The 13,965-nt window shown below is 40.1% G+C and overlaps 1 pseudogene across 1 annotated transcript; it reads right to left on the bottom strand.

Annotated features, from left to right (window-relative positions):
• Positions 1-6,641: 6,641 nt before the first annotated feature.
• Positions 6,642-11,477, bottom strand: LOC111270800 (tubulin alpha-1 chain-like; annotated as a pseudogene). The gene is made up of 7 exons (XR_015315092.1): positions 11,377-11,477; positions 11,119-11,228; positions 10,928-11,066; positions 10,327-10,453; positions 8,944-9,540; positions 8,580-8,753; positions 6,642-8,370 (listed from the first exon to the last, which is right to left on the bottom strand). The product of XR_015315092.1 is annotated as a tubulin alpha-1 chain-like (transcript).
• Positions 11,478-13,965: the final 2,488 nt, after the last annotated feature.

The raw sequence follows: 13,965 nt of genomic DNA, 5'->3' as shown, positions 1-13,965 counted from the left end.
GAGGAAGATCGTTCAGTTGTATATAAATTCGTGCTAATCGTTCATGTATCTCTAAAAAAATCGTGACTCTTCTCTAAAACATGAAAGAAAAAGCTGCTTTCGGTAACCTTGACAAGTTTATATTATCATACGTGCAGGCATTATATATATGTATGTATATAGTCGATATGAAGAATCGAATGCTTTTCGAGCTAAGTATATCGGTATTAAGTTGTTGGAAAAGTTACGGCATTGACTGGTTTGCTAATTTTACGTTCGCTAATGATCAAGTATTATATACCGTTATAAGGTTCTTCTTACCTTCTTCAAAAATTTTACATCGCGATTGTAAGAATAAATAAATTTTAAAAAAATAATCAAAAAATAGACACGCGCAATTAAATAAAACGACGCTTGCCGCACCCAAATTTCTCTTTACAAGTTTTCGAAATATCACCCTGAATTGGTGTGCCGTATACGAGGAACACTCTAGAGCTGGCGTCTTTCTTAAGAGATTAATGCTTAAACTACTTCCGACCCAGCATAACCGGGGGCGTGAGGGGCCATTTATGGTGCTAGAAAAGCTTTTGCACTAAGAAGAAGTCCCCAAAAAATTTTGCGCTTCTCAAGGGGCTGTGTATACTAGATTAATGACTGAAAAACCGAAAACATAATTCTATCGAGCCTTCAGTTGGGGAAGATTTAATAGTTGTTCGCGTTATTCCTAATCGGCATACAAAGGCGCCCTTATTTGTAGTAGTATTCAGCTTCCTGATAGATTTTTCCTTTTTCGTACCTGTCCAAAATCGTGTTTATTTATCCATTAGAATCTGGTATACGCGCCAGTTTATACTCCATAAAGAGTCAATGTTCGATTAATATCTGAGCCATACAGAATAAAACTGGCCATGTTTTTCTTTGTACTAGAAAATAATACATTTATAAGAATTCTGACCACTCTATTATAGTAATGATTTGTGAATTAGATTGGGTGGCTTGCCACTTGATTACTTGATACTATTAAAGGTGTAAGGTTTTTTCAATCATTCCCCTACTACTTTAGTACTACCCGAGTACTTAGGCGATAGCCTTACGTTACTTAGCGCTGCTTCGTATGAAACAGTTCTGAAGGCTTCAGCTGGTCTTGGTACAGTTGAAAAGCCTCTTGAGTCTACATCCATTGGTTTTCCTTCGCGCGGCAATATTGGTCCGTAGTGGTCCAGTGTACAAGGTAATCGAATCTGGGAATAAATTAGTATTTTTATGGCTTCCGTATTAAGGACATAATACACGGGCTGGATTAGGACTCTGGGCAAAGTCAAACATCATGGCCAAAGTTACAACTCTTTCTTTGTTTTTTGCCTACTGTCAGTTGCTCACAGTTAAACGCAATCCTTTCGCTTAAGAAAGCCGTCTGTCGGGTGCTCGTCAATTCGGACTCGTTTGAAATTATAATCAGCTCGTTAATGTTCTGTACGTTTTCACGGCAGCGAGCGTTTTATTATGCCAGGAAACCCAGTACCACATCAGTCCACTCCCAGCAAGTTCATAGCGAATGCTGTCGGTATCTACGACTTCGCCTATCTGCTTTTTCGGCCCCAGCTGCAGAGAGCTGCCCGCGTGTAACTATTTTTAGTGGCAAGCCAAATGAGGCAAAAAATTGCGATATTCCCACGTGACATCTAACATTTCTTACTTAAAATAGAAAATAGATAACTAAATATTAGCCAGAACGGCTTATAGTAATGAGCGCCTTTATGTTTTGATTTGTTCTGAAACATTATAAACCTCTCGCTGTCTAAGCTTTTATTAAAAATTCATTTTCTGTTTCTTTGTGAAGCAATTCGCAATTTTTTTTGCCCTTTTTCTTGCTGTATATATATAAATAAGAAATAGCACAATTGTTTGTTTTAATTTTTCTGGTATCTCATAATCCATATGTCTGTGCATTTGCACCAGCCTATTTCACCATCCTCGCCGTCAGCACAAAACCTCGTGCGGGGCAAGACACAGAACGAATTAGGCCACGCAAATATTTTGCTTGCTCCTTTTGTTCTGATACATGCGTACCATGAAAAGCAATTATGTAGATTACGGCATACTATGGAGTCCAATGAAGGTTGTCGTCAACCAGGGACCCTGACAATCGCCCGAGGGCGTCCATATGGCGCTGATATCAAATACTCTTTGCTGGACGAGTCTGTGTTTGTACTCGCGGGATCTATGATGTATGCCCTCCTATAATGCTCGTGCTAACCAGCATTCTTCCCCTGGTCGGTATTAGGGAGTATCGGTGTGTAGAAAGAAGCAGGTTCGCGGTAAATCAGTACATTTCTTCGTAATAAATTGTTGCACTATTTCCGGCGCAAAAAAAAGTCTAGCGGGCATAATGGATAGATATAAGTTATTACCTCTTATCTAAACAATTTTTTCATTATGAAATTATTGCCCTAAGGTAACTTCGGGAGCCGTTATAGAAACCACCGTTCTCGATTTATGCCATGACTTTCCATTGCATTGGTAAGAATCGCAAATACATCCTGAAGGGAGTTCTATATGGAAGTACAAACGTTTCTTCAAAATCGAATTGTTTTTCAATTCAGTTAAAAAGATTCTCGTTTTTTAACTGTTTTTGGATCCAGTCGCTCGAGTTTTTCTAATATTGTCCCGTTTCATAGGTCTTATTGCAGGCCATCTTTCCGCTATTAGCTATTCCGCAGTTCGTATCAAAGCCACTACAGCGATTTAGTAACATCAAAAACATGAAGTCCACGGATATTTTTATTTCAGTTCTAAGCCGTAATTTTGATCTGTCTCTTATATATTTGAAGTACGTCAGAGCGCACCAAACAAAAAGTTCCGATGCCCTTATGGCCTGACATGTTTGTTCATAGACATATTATCCCTTTCCGTAAATCCTTATCGACAAAAAAGTCGCGAAGGATTATCCTTTTATGACTGTTTTGCCGCAACTCATAGCTTGTGTTGCGATGAACTTTGTCCTCACTATAAAAATACGAAACGGGTTCATTGTTTCAAGGGTTGAGAGCTTAGGTATAACTCAAGTAGGCCGATGCTGCCATCTTACAAATATTATTCGACTCAAGTCTATATTATCTACGGTTGATTAATTGTCCTTGAAGAGCGATTTCATATGCTACTAGCTGTAGCTGCTCGATCTAACCCTTTTGTACTTGTGAACAGACGAGGTAGAGTAAAAATCTTATATTTTGGATTTGCTCATATGCAACATTCAGGCCCAGTAAAGGACTACGTACACTATAGCTTGAAAGCTTAATTCGTACGCATGAAGGAATTCCATAGTCGATTTGATTCAGGGTTAACCATCTATTTAACTTTCGAGACGCTATTTCCTTGGAGATCTCTCTAAGTTCCGGCTACTAAGATACTTTTGGCTAGCAAGAAAAACCGAAAAAAACTGCACGATAACAATAGTGACATTATCGTGCTTTGTTCAGTAGAAATAGTAAAAACGTTCCTTGATATGCCTCCAATATAAAGTAGAAGTGTTGACAAGGATTCGGAATACTCGATAAATATATCAGCTTGGCAAACGCTTCTAGTTCACTTTCTGTGATTGAGACAAGATTTTCTAAAAATCATTACCTCCATTAAAGAGGTAACAATACGACGAACACTAGCCACAATTATAATCATCTTCTGCCATATTGCAAATGCCGTTCCTAATCCCTTCCTTAATCGGCAAGCATCTCCGATTTGGTAACTTCCTGATGATAAATTTAAGTAGTATGAAAATAGATACAACCTATTGCGGAAACTGGGCTGATATTATCCTACGAACACACGCTGTGCACAATGATGACTTTATCTAGGTAAGTTACGCGCTCTGTACTATAGTATATCTATTACAAGCGCTAAGGAACGAGGAAATTCCGTCGAGCCACATGCAAAAACCAGTAACTCTAGCACCTTAGCATTATTGGACGTTGCAACGGTAGGGCCATTATTCTGATCACTAACTTATTCGATAGTTCCCTTTAACCACATGTGTTATGGATGAGTCATGATATGTCAAGGGATCTCACTGCATCGACAAACGCTCTTTCACCAGACTAACTAAACAGATAAAACAGAATCTATTAAAAATATATGCTGTAAAAGCCCTGAAAGGGAAATGCGATCGAGTGTGCACTCGTCACAGCGGGATTATATCATAGTCAAGGTATTATTCATATTGTATCGTGGTGTGTACATAGGAGTGTGTGCTTTCTCTATCAGTAACAGATGTTCTGAGGCTCTTTCAAAGACCCTTTTATATGTGGTTACTTGTTCATTGTCCCATTTGTGCTGTATCTGCGAACGGCTGTGTCGGCGTCACGAATCGGCCGGGCAAGATCGTCTCAACACTGGTGCAATTACTACTGACGGCAGCACCATCGCCAAGCCTCGTCGGAGCGACACTGCAAAGACGCCGTCATGGCGACAGATGAACAGTGTACACTTGCGGTACTCGAAGCTATTTCCCTTCCCCAGAGCCTTAAGATGATGACACTACGTCAAACCGACAGCTACTGCCCAGGTGCACTGGCCCTCGAGTATATATGTCTGCTGCAGTACGCACACACACACACAAATATCCATCGTATACGAGCATATTTTTTTATGCAGCGGCTTAGCCGGATAACGGCCTTCTTGCTTGTTCAGGTTGGTGCATACGGTCGTGGTCGCAACAGTCGCCGCCGCCGCCGCCGCCGCGTGGAAGGCGACCGTCAGTTCCTTAAATGAAAATGATTCTGCTGATATAGCTGGACACCCCTGGATGCCTTTGTGGTCCTTTGGGAAGGCACAGAAACACTTATACAGCGAAGAAGCGTAGTTAATTAAAGGAAAGCGGTCACTCCTTCACAGTGTCATCTACCAGTTACGATACGAGCCAAGGATACGAACGAAGAAGCGTACGAGCACTAAAGGCTTCGCTCGCTTCGGTCTGATGATGACGTCTCTACATGGGGTGTGAAAAGATTAATAACAGAGACAAGTGGCATGCTTAGAAACCACGGCCTATTTGGTGCATTATATGGGACAGATAACAAGCCATCGTCAAACAAAGACAATCGGCGGAAACTCAGTGTATTATGACAGCGAAGTATTGATTGTAGTGTGTTTATCACTATCTGGATTTCAATTTTCATTTTGTCAGGCATACATTGCTGCCTGTAAAATCTGTAGCATAATCATGTTTGAAGAATCACTGAAGCTCGGTGATCTTCTTTGAACTGTTAAATTTTTTAGAAAGTACTGCCTAGTCTAGCGGTGCCGACAACAATCCTAAGCTAAATTTGATCAATTACTTATATTTGATGCTAACGTATATCGCACCTGAATTTTCTCAAGGTGCGTGCTATTGGTAACAATTAAATGCCGTTTCGATACTGGTGAACTTCAGCTTTCGGATTAGCTCCGGAACTTATTCACCCGCTTATATTATCAGTTTAATGTAACAATCAAGTGTGCATCCACTATTCTCGATGGCCACTTCAATTTGCGCTTCGCTAGTGTCCAACTTCATCTGAAGCAGCTGAAAAATTTTACACTACATTCCATGCGAGGCCCACATTGAAGGTGACTATTTAACCTCAATTTGCGCAATTCCAAAATGGTTGTCCAAACCTAAATGAAGAAATCTTGCCTGGACACAGCCGTCTGAGATCGAGGGGGACCGTCTCGTGAATTGGCTCAAAGGATGAACGTCTGCCAAGCGACAACGGTCACTCATTAAGTATTCAATAGAATATGCGCGCGAGTTTTCCAGCGCATGTTGGTGTTTACAATAGGTTCATGGGTGACATTGAACTACAACCACTGCTGCGAAGAGTACCACAATTATCAATCAATCAATCAAGGGACTTAGTAAAACAACAAGCAATTCAAGATACAATAAAATACGCAGGACCACCACTGTTAACAGCAGTAACAGGGCCAAGCGGAACTGGATTGTTTAGAAATTTTGTTTACGCGCATCAACGGCTATCCGTAACGCTACTCGTATGGCACGCAATAGAACGCGTAGCACAAAGGTACAACGTTACCGTCGTAGAATTATTCGTGAACGTAATGGAGGGAGGATTTATCGGAATAGATTATGTCGTAAAAAAATTATCACCGAATATGATGGAACAAATTTACCATAGTTAATTAATTATGCAACATCCAGAAAAATTCATAAATTTATAATCTCAACTGTTTTACTACAAGATTTACTACAAAGAAATAGATGATGATTAGAGATATTTAGAAGTGTTAAAATATTTATTTCGTATTACACCGGAAACAGTGGCACACCCAACAATAGAAGATATAGCAACATGTTTCAAATCATATCATATAAGATTAAATGTATTATTAAATGGACAAGGAGTTAAACATTATAATCCTCAACATAATCAATTTTTTTTAAAATAACACCTAAATATTTATTAAATATTCAAGCAGCGTCAACAATACCACAAAAAATAGCAACACCTATGAATTGACCTATAATAGAATGGCCTAACTATGCAATGCCCGATGACTCAATTCCTACATATATGTATCGATTTAAAGTAGTTATATCTATGCTAAATTTAATACTTATAAAGGTACACCAAAATCATCTATAAAACCAACACATTATGTTTAAATAAGATTTAAAGCTCTGTTTATTAACATTAAATCATTTACATTATGATAAGTAACAGTAATAGGAGTACTGTCGTTATATGTTTGCACAAGTGCATTAATCCGGTCCGATAAAAGTGGGGCTACGTTGAACCCAGGGAAGCGGTAGCAGACCAGAGGGTGAGTATTTGATGTAATGATAATTGTTTCAATCGTAAATTGGCCTCGACATTGGACGGGTAGCAGGATTTTGGAGGATATGTTGAGGAGTTCGTCCCATTGAAGCCAACCATAGAAGTCGTCCAGTATAACCGCCTCTTTCTGTTGGTAATTGTGCCACCACGGCGAACGATTCTTGTAATACAGGCTTTCGGTATTATGAATGTTTCTTGTTTCATGCTGTGAAGGCTAGAAGGTTATGATAATGGGTGTTGCATACTGTGACCTTTCCCTCACTCGATTCAGCCTCAGCTTCTAAATTCGAGCGACTATGTTCGCTTCTTTCATAACGTTACGCATCCTTTCGTGGCTACAAACCTATACGTTTTTTGATTGGAAAAGTCTATACTGAAAAGACAGTTGCCTATTGATCATGGGGCAAAAGACAGAGCGCGCTAGGGAATCACACACACTTCTAGCCAAATTCAGTGATCCGCTAGCGATAATACGTTTAAGTTACACTAAGTTAAGTAGCAGCTTACAATGTTGAGAAAACAGTACAGATGACGATCTGTTCAAACGAAATTGATGTTCGAAAATGAGGAAGCTTAGAAAACAAGGCGTCTCATAGGAAAGATTATTTCTTATTGATAAAAAGAAATATCGATAAAAATACTTTTGTATTGCCGAACTGATAATGTGAATCTTTAGATCTGTCTGACCGGTACGTACGTTATATGTTCTAAGCTAGAAATTCAAGCGGATACTGTGGATTTTTCAGTAAAAGCTGAGTATGGATAGTTGGCTACGTAGGAGATATAAAGATGAGATAATCAAATTGGTTATCGCTGTTGTTGCAGTCATCTAGTGCACCACCTCCTAATTGCCGTTATGGCTTAGAAAGTCAAAACCGCAGTGATCTAGTAACGCTGTTTCCGTGAACTGGGTCAATAACTACCCTTTTGGGGATTCATACTGCTTGACCGTGTTCCAATTTACTAAGTAGAACTGTTATAAAGTGCGGCTGGTAAACGTTAGATGTATATGAGTTGGGTGGAAGCTAAAATAGAACACACGAGGATAGTACATACGAGTTAATATCAGTTTTTTTTTTGGTAATGTTTGGATATCATGATAATTTCTAATCGATTCACATGGATTGCACACGTACAAGATCCTGCGAGGGTTTTGTCCGCGGGAAACAAAAAAAGTTCTATTGGGGGCAAACGAACGAATGTAACATATTTGTGTTGATATTTTTTTGTTCTTGCACTTACGAATGAATTCTAACCAATTGGACACCAATTAAATATTCTGGGATTATAAACATCCTAAAAAAATCGACCTGAGCCAGATGTAAGATTCCCTATTCCGTCTTTCGCTTCAGCAATGATCGCAGCCATCGTTATCTAAACAAAACACGTAGCGTAAGCTATTCTATCCGTCTTTCCTTAATTAATAAATTTCTCTAATTATTTCACTAGCTAGTAGTACCGCTTCTGGTCAGTGAAACAGTCTATGATAAACTTTTTCCTCGTAGGCCCCAACGCTGGTCCTGGAAATTCTCAGACGCACATTCCCGTCTGCAATTGACTGCAAACAGTAATTAGCATTATCATAAAATAGGCCATATCATAGTAAGTAATGCAAATGCTTAGATTCTATTAGTTTCGTCTGGTGACACAGTTATAGCTGTGCCGTTCTAGGAAAAACCACAAACGTCGTGACGGTGGGATCGTCTGTTTGTTGAAGCGCCGCTATGTACGTATGAACTTTTAATGCTCTTCGTCGTCTTCGCCTACCTGTGAGCCATGCCAACCTCTTCATAGTATTTCTTCAGAATTGCAAGGTCTTCGCACGCCTCGAAGAATTCACCGTCTTCTACACACTCGCCAGCGCACCTGTGAACGAGAGCGCGCTCTGCGTACATTAAATCAAATTTGCGGTTAAGTATCGAGTAAAGTTTCGACGATTGCCTTTGCATGTAGAACAATGACGAAGTCGGCAATTTTAGAAACGACCATTACCGTTGTCAACTAAAAACAAACTCATCATAAATAGTATAATAGATATGTAAAAAAAAAAAAAAAGATAATAAACACCAACTGCACAAGTGCGACAATTACGCGTCAGCTTAATCACAAACCTACCTATAATACCTACTACTGTATGCGCATACGAGTGTATACTACCTTGGCAATATCTTCTCCTGGAACGACCGTCGACGGCTTATAGTTGATACCGGCCTTGAAGCCAGCCTAGGACACCAATCTATAAACTGGATCGTACGTTCCGTTTTAATCGTTACAGCCGCCGCGTTGACGCCTTTCGGCACGACGTCGCCACGAGTCGATAGGCAGCAGGCCATGCATTTTTCTTGGTGTGGGCCGCATTTAACAATCTGCAGGTCAGAATCAAAGCATGCTGCGGATATCCCGGATACGCTGCATGATAGGCCTTCTTTGTGGGGAAGATAGGCGCATATGTGACGAGCCGAAAATGTATCCGTGGGTAAGGAAACAGGTTGGCCTGAAACTCTCTAGGATCGAAATGCAATGAGGCTGTTATCGAGGAGCTAAGGTTAAGGCTAGCGTAGGTCGGCCCCGTATGTCGAGGTACTTGCAGCAGGTGTCGTATACAACTTCGTTGTCGACCATGGAGGCGCAGTGCTCCAAAGTGTAGTGAGCTGTCAGGGCAGACTTGTAGGGTTCCGCAACAGCGGTCGAAATTTGCGGCCCTGAGTATTCCGGTTCCATTTTTTCCCTAGGAGAGTAACGAAAGAAACTGACAAGCCGGCCGACGAATAAGAATATAACATGGAAGTATTTCATTAGTATAGCTGCATAGGTTCGTTGCATATATACTTATATGGATAGGCCGTGCAATATAGGTACAAATAACATGTCCAAATCGGTGCATTTATTCTCACACATCTTATGCATCTGTTACAACTATATAATGTTACTGTTGTTATACGTAGATGTGTGGCGATTATAAATATACGAGCATTTGATTGAAGGCAGACTAATACTACAGGTAAATAGAGCTAACTTAGTAAAAAAGTAGGTTTTTTTTTTTTTTTTTTAAATAAAAATCAATACAAAACGACTGCATCGAACAAAAGTGATATCTACCCGAATCAATAGATGCAATCAACTAAAAAAGAACAAAAGTAGCGAATTTGCCGATGGTCTCATAGTTTTTCTAGGTATATACAACTGTTTGTTAGCTATTCTAAAGGAGCATTGTCTCATTAAAAAATACTAAGAACTACCAACGGTTAATACTAGTCAGTGGTCATTTGCGTTATGGTGTATGGACAGTGGTACATTTTTCTTTCATTTCAAGGAATTGACTAAGTATTAATTCGAAACAGAATGTTCGTAGCAGGATTTGCTGAGAAATTTAATGGACGCGGAACTAGCCAGTCACTGAATCGCAAACCTAATTGTACAAATTAGGTCCTATTACTGCTGGGGATTTGCAATAGAATACAAACAAGTTTCAAATCATTAATGTTAAATTAGACACATTACGATATCTACATACTCACCATGGTCGACCGAGAGGCGGTCGATAGGAAGAGACGTAAACCCAGAGCAAGTATTGCCTCCAAACGAGTGGAAGATCAAGAAGCTCCTCAAGGCCCGAACATAAGTCAGCTTCACTTCGAATCCTATCGAGTAACGAGCCGAAACTTCTATTACGCAAAAATACACTGATAAATAATATATCTTTGCGTAAGTAGAATTAAAAGAAGATTACGAGGTCAATGTAGTGCAGGTCAAGCAAGCTATGCGTAGTGAAAAACATCTGAGAAGTTTAGTGGGGTCGCCGAAGGGAAGTAACAAACGAATGCACCTCAGTGGTGCATTTTGTACATTCAGGCTATGCTTGAACATTAGCTATTTCGCCTAAGCTCGGCAGTTTCTTATTAGAGCTCATACATGTTGATCATTCTATGGCGTTGTATTATATCTAGTAAGTTTCTCAATGACACGGTACTGTTTTTGAACTATTGGCATTATTTTAGCCTGCATGCATTGATCAATACCGAGGTCAACATGTTAAAAATCATGTGTGCCGTACCTAACTAAACGTGTTGCTAGAGTTCAGGATATTAGCAATTTTTTCCTGCCTTCTCGCTAACGTGTCAAGCGCCATATCAATCAGCTCTTTGCGATGGGCCCTTGCATAGTTGTTGGGCAGCATCCTCTTCGGATGGAACAGTCGTCTCTGGAAAATAATAGCATAGATATTGAGAAACTGCTCTTGATAAGGTGTTGGAGGTCGTTTTCATTCCATTTCCAATACCTCAAACACATTTTTCACCACTTTATCAGAGATCAACCAATATCGCACGGAGAACATGCTTTCTGCTGCCCGTTTCCGGGAAGAGCGCGTCAAACGGATTGTCGCGATTAGACCGCGCTGTGTCACCTAGCATTTGAACGGCTACTAGAACGTGGCAAATCGTCATGTAACATGTGTCTCTGCTCATTGACAAAAGATCTATGTATCGTAACAGAGATAATGTCAGCAAAACATTTGGAAAATACAGTGTTTTTTTCACGAAAAAAAAACACAAACACCTTTTTTCCGTTTAACTGTATTCCATGTTTGATGCAGTCAAGCTCCCAGCAGCCATTGCCGATCTGGCAACCTGCCTGGCCGGCGTCATGGGAGATAATTTCACGCATCTTTAATGCTGGCTCGTGGTTCTTGCGTCGACGTAAAGACAATAGTGAAAACTCCTTAATAAACCAGATAATCAAATCGTTTATATTAATGTAAAATAAACAATGGTATATTGATACCAAGGGTCAATATTGCAACATGGAAACTATCAAAAAGTTTCGTCAAGACCGATTTTTATCGCATTTTAACAGTATCACAATATCAACATTTATTGGTAGATACGCTTCTATATATATACACACCACATGACCAAAGCAGAGAAAAGGACTTAGTTTAACAAACGCTTATAAAATTATGTATGGATTTTTTTAGCATTAATTTGCCTATTCCCAATAACACTTAGCATGTTTAGATGGTGATTTTCTAAGATGTGTAGTAACTAACCCATGTGAACATCTTTGTTTCCAAACTTCCACAATAGCAACTACTATAATAGTGATCGAAATAGTACCAAAAACCGGACCAAAAACATTCTAGTCCTGTTTCCCTATATTTGAAATTACCTCTTTTTCATAGGAATCCTACCACTGAGTAGTAGTAGTAAATGTCACATAAGGAATTTCTGAATAATTTCAAACAGCGTGAAAATGCATTTTTCTTTCTTAGTTAAATTTTCCATTTAATCGAGTATTAAAAGTACGTCAACCTCTATACGAAACATTCAATTTCTCGCCTTAATCTAAAATTCAAGTCTTGAAGTTCAACTTAGCTATAATCTCGATGTTGGGGGTGGCAGTCTCTTGTGATCCGGATACAGCGGTTATAGCCAAATCGTGGCGGTAAAATTCATATAGGAAGATGACTCTCACCAACTTAATGTGGAAACATCTTTTGAGCCAGTTGAAATCATTCGGTCTAGTGAATGCTCGTGGTCGTATTAAAGCTAACGTATATATCCCAAGGTGACAATGAAGTTAATGACAGGCTTATGATAGTATACATGGAAACGAATCTGAGGAGTTAACGTACGAAATTCATGTAATTTTATTAGCCGATCCTGAGGCGTCAGACCTATTTAGGTCCAAAGGAGTCCAGTGCGTTATAGTTTGATCATATAAACGCATTCAGAGAAGGGGTCATTTCCCGTTTTGACTCCATGCAAGATTTGACGTTTGGAAAAACATTAGGCATTAATCAGGCTTTAGATACTTAGTGCGTAACTTGAAAATAACTGTCTATAGTAACTTGTTGTTATTCGTTTTCTGCACATCTTGTAGTTAACGAAGCGTTGGTCCAAGGAAGTATCTACTTTAACGTTTGATTATAAACAGTAGTACCATGTATTGGCTTTTGCTATTAGTCGATAGGCTCAGGCAATAATTTCTCAAATCAGACGGCCAATGTTGATGAATTGTGGAACCGATTAGCCGAAAACATTTCTCAGCTAATAAATTACATCATAAGGGAAATTCGTTCGTACCGTCACGTGGTGAGCTCATGTTCGCTCTCGTAGGTACGGTCGACGTGACGGGCATTGTGTTATACTACAGGATGAACCTGTCAGACTAACTAAGGGATAGGACCCGAAAAGAATAAAGTACTCTTCCGCCTTTGGTCATCAATAACCGTTCCTCTCGCAACACAATTAAGCGCTCTTCACTACTTCATTCAAATATAGTGCCTTTTGCTGACCTACACATTTTAGTAGATGTCATCAACTCAATGAGAATACAGTCTGATGAACGATCAGTTTCATCTAAGCACGGTGTATGATACAGCGTAGGCTGTTGCGCCAGGGCTTATTTTGGTTTTTTTTTCGTCGTTCTTGGAACAAGCGCAACAGGTGCGTGCACCTGGCGAAAACGTCCACCCATTTTAGTCCATGTTCCGCCGAGGATGAAAGCAGCGATGATGGCCATAGCGACGTCGTGGGCCAGACTGAGAATCGCCCAGCGGCTCCTGACCAGCCATAGGAAGTCGGACTACGCAATCAATCTGTTACTGTCCCTTGTGCTGGTGCTGACCGAGCTGGCTCGAGTTCTCACATGCTTATAAGCTTAGGCAGTAGCCTGCAGCGCTTCTCGATAGTTCGACCACGTTGCGATAGCAACCAACTTCACATCAACAAACGTCCCGGTTTCAGCGTTCCAAAACATGAACATCTGTATAATGACGTTACGAATAGTAACGTCACTGCGCTATGCATCGTCGCATACACTGAATTTATTATGCAGCATCGAATGCGTCACGTCTACCCCCTTTGTTATGCGGTACTGCGTCTTCAGCATTACTGGTTAGTATAGGGCGATCGGCTTTTGCCTGTCAGCGTAGAACAGGGCCTAAGATTGAAGCGACGAGCAACTGCGAAGTGGCGAGGTTCTTATTTAAGCAGTGAATACTCCCTGTACGTAACACTAAACCGGTTCGAAGCGCTAGAATCGAATCTACAATTGACTTAAGCTAGGTTCATCTTTGTGCGTATACGCTAATACGGATTATAAGTACTGATGAATACAGCGGAGACGGTCAGAGTAATGCGCCCCCTATCGA

This window comes from Varroa jacobsoni, unplaced genomic scaffold (genome assembly GCF_002532875.2).
Source record: "Varroa jacobsoni isolate VJ856 unplaced genomic scaffold, vjacob_1.0 contig00125, whole genome shotgun sequence".
NCBI classification, from domain to species: Eukaryota; Metazoa; Arthropoda; class Arachnida; order Mesostigmata; family Varroidae; genus Varroa; species Varroa jacobsoni.
This window is presented reverse-complemented; position numbering and strand designations above follow the sequence as displayed.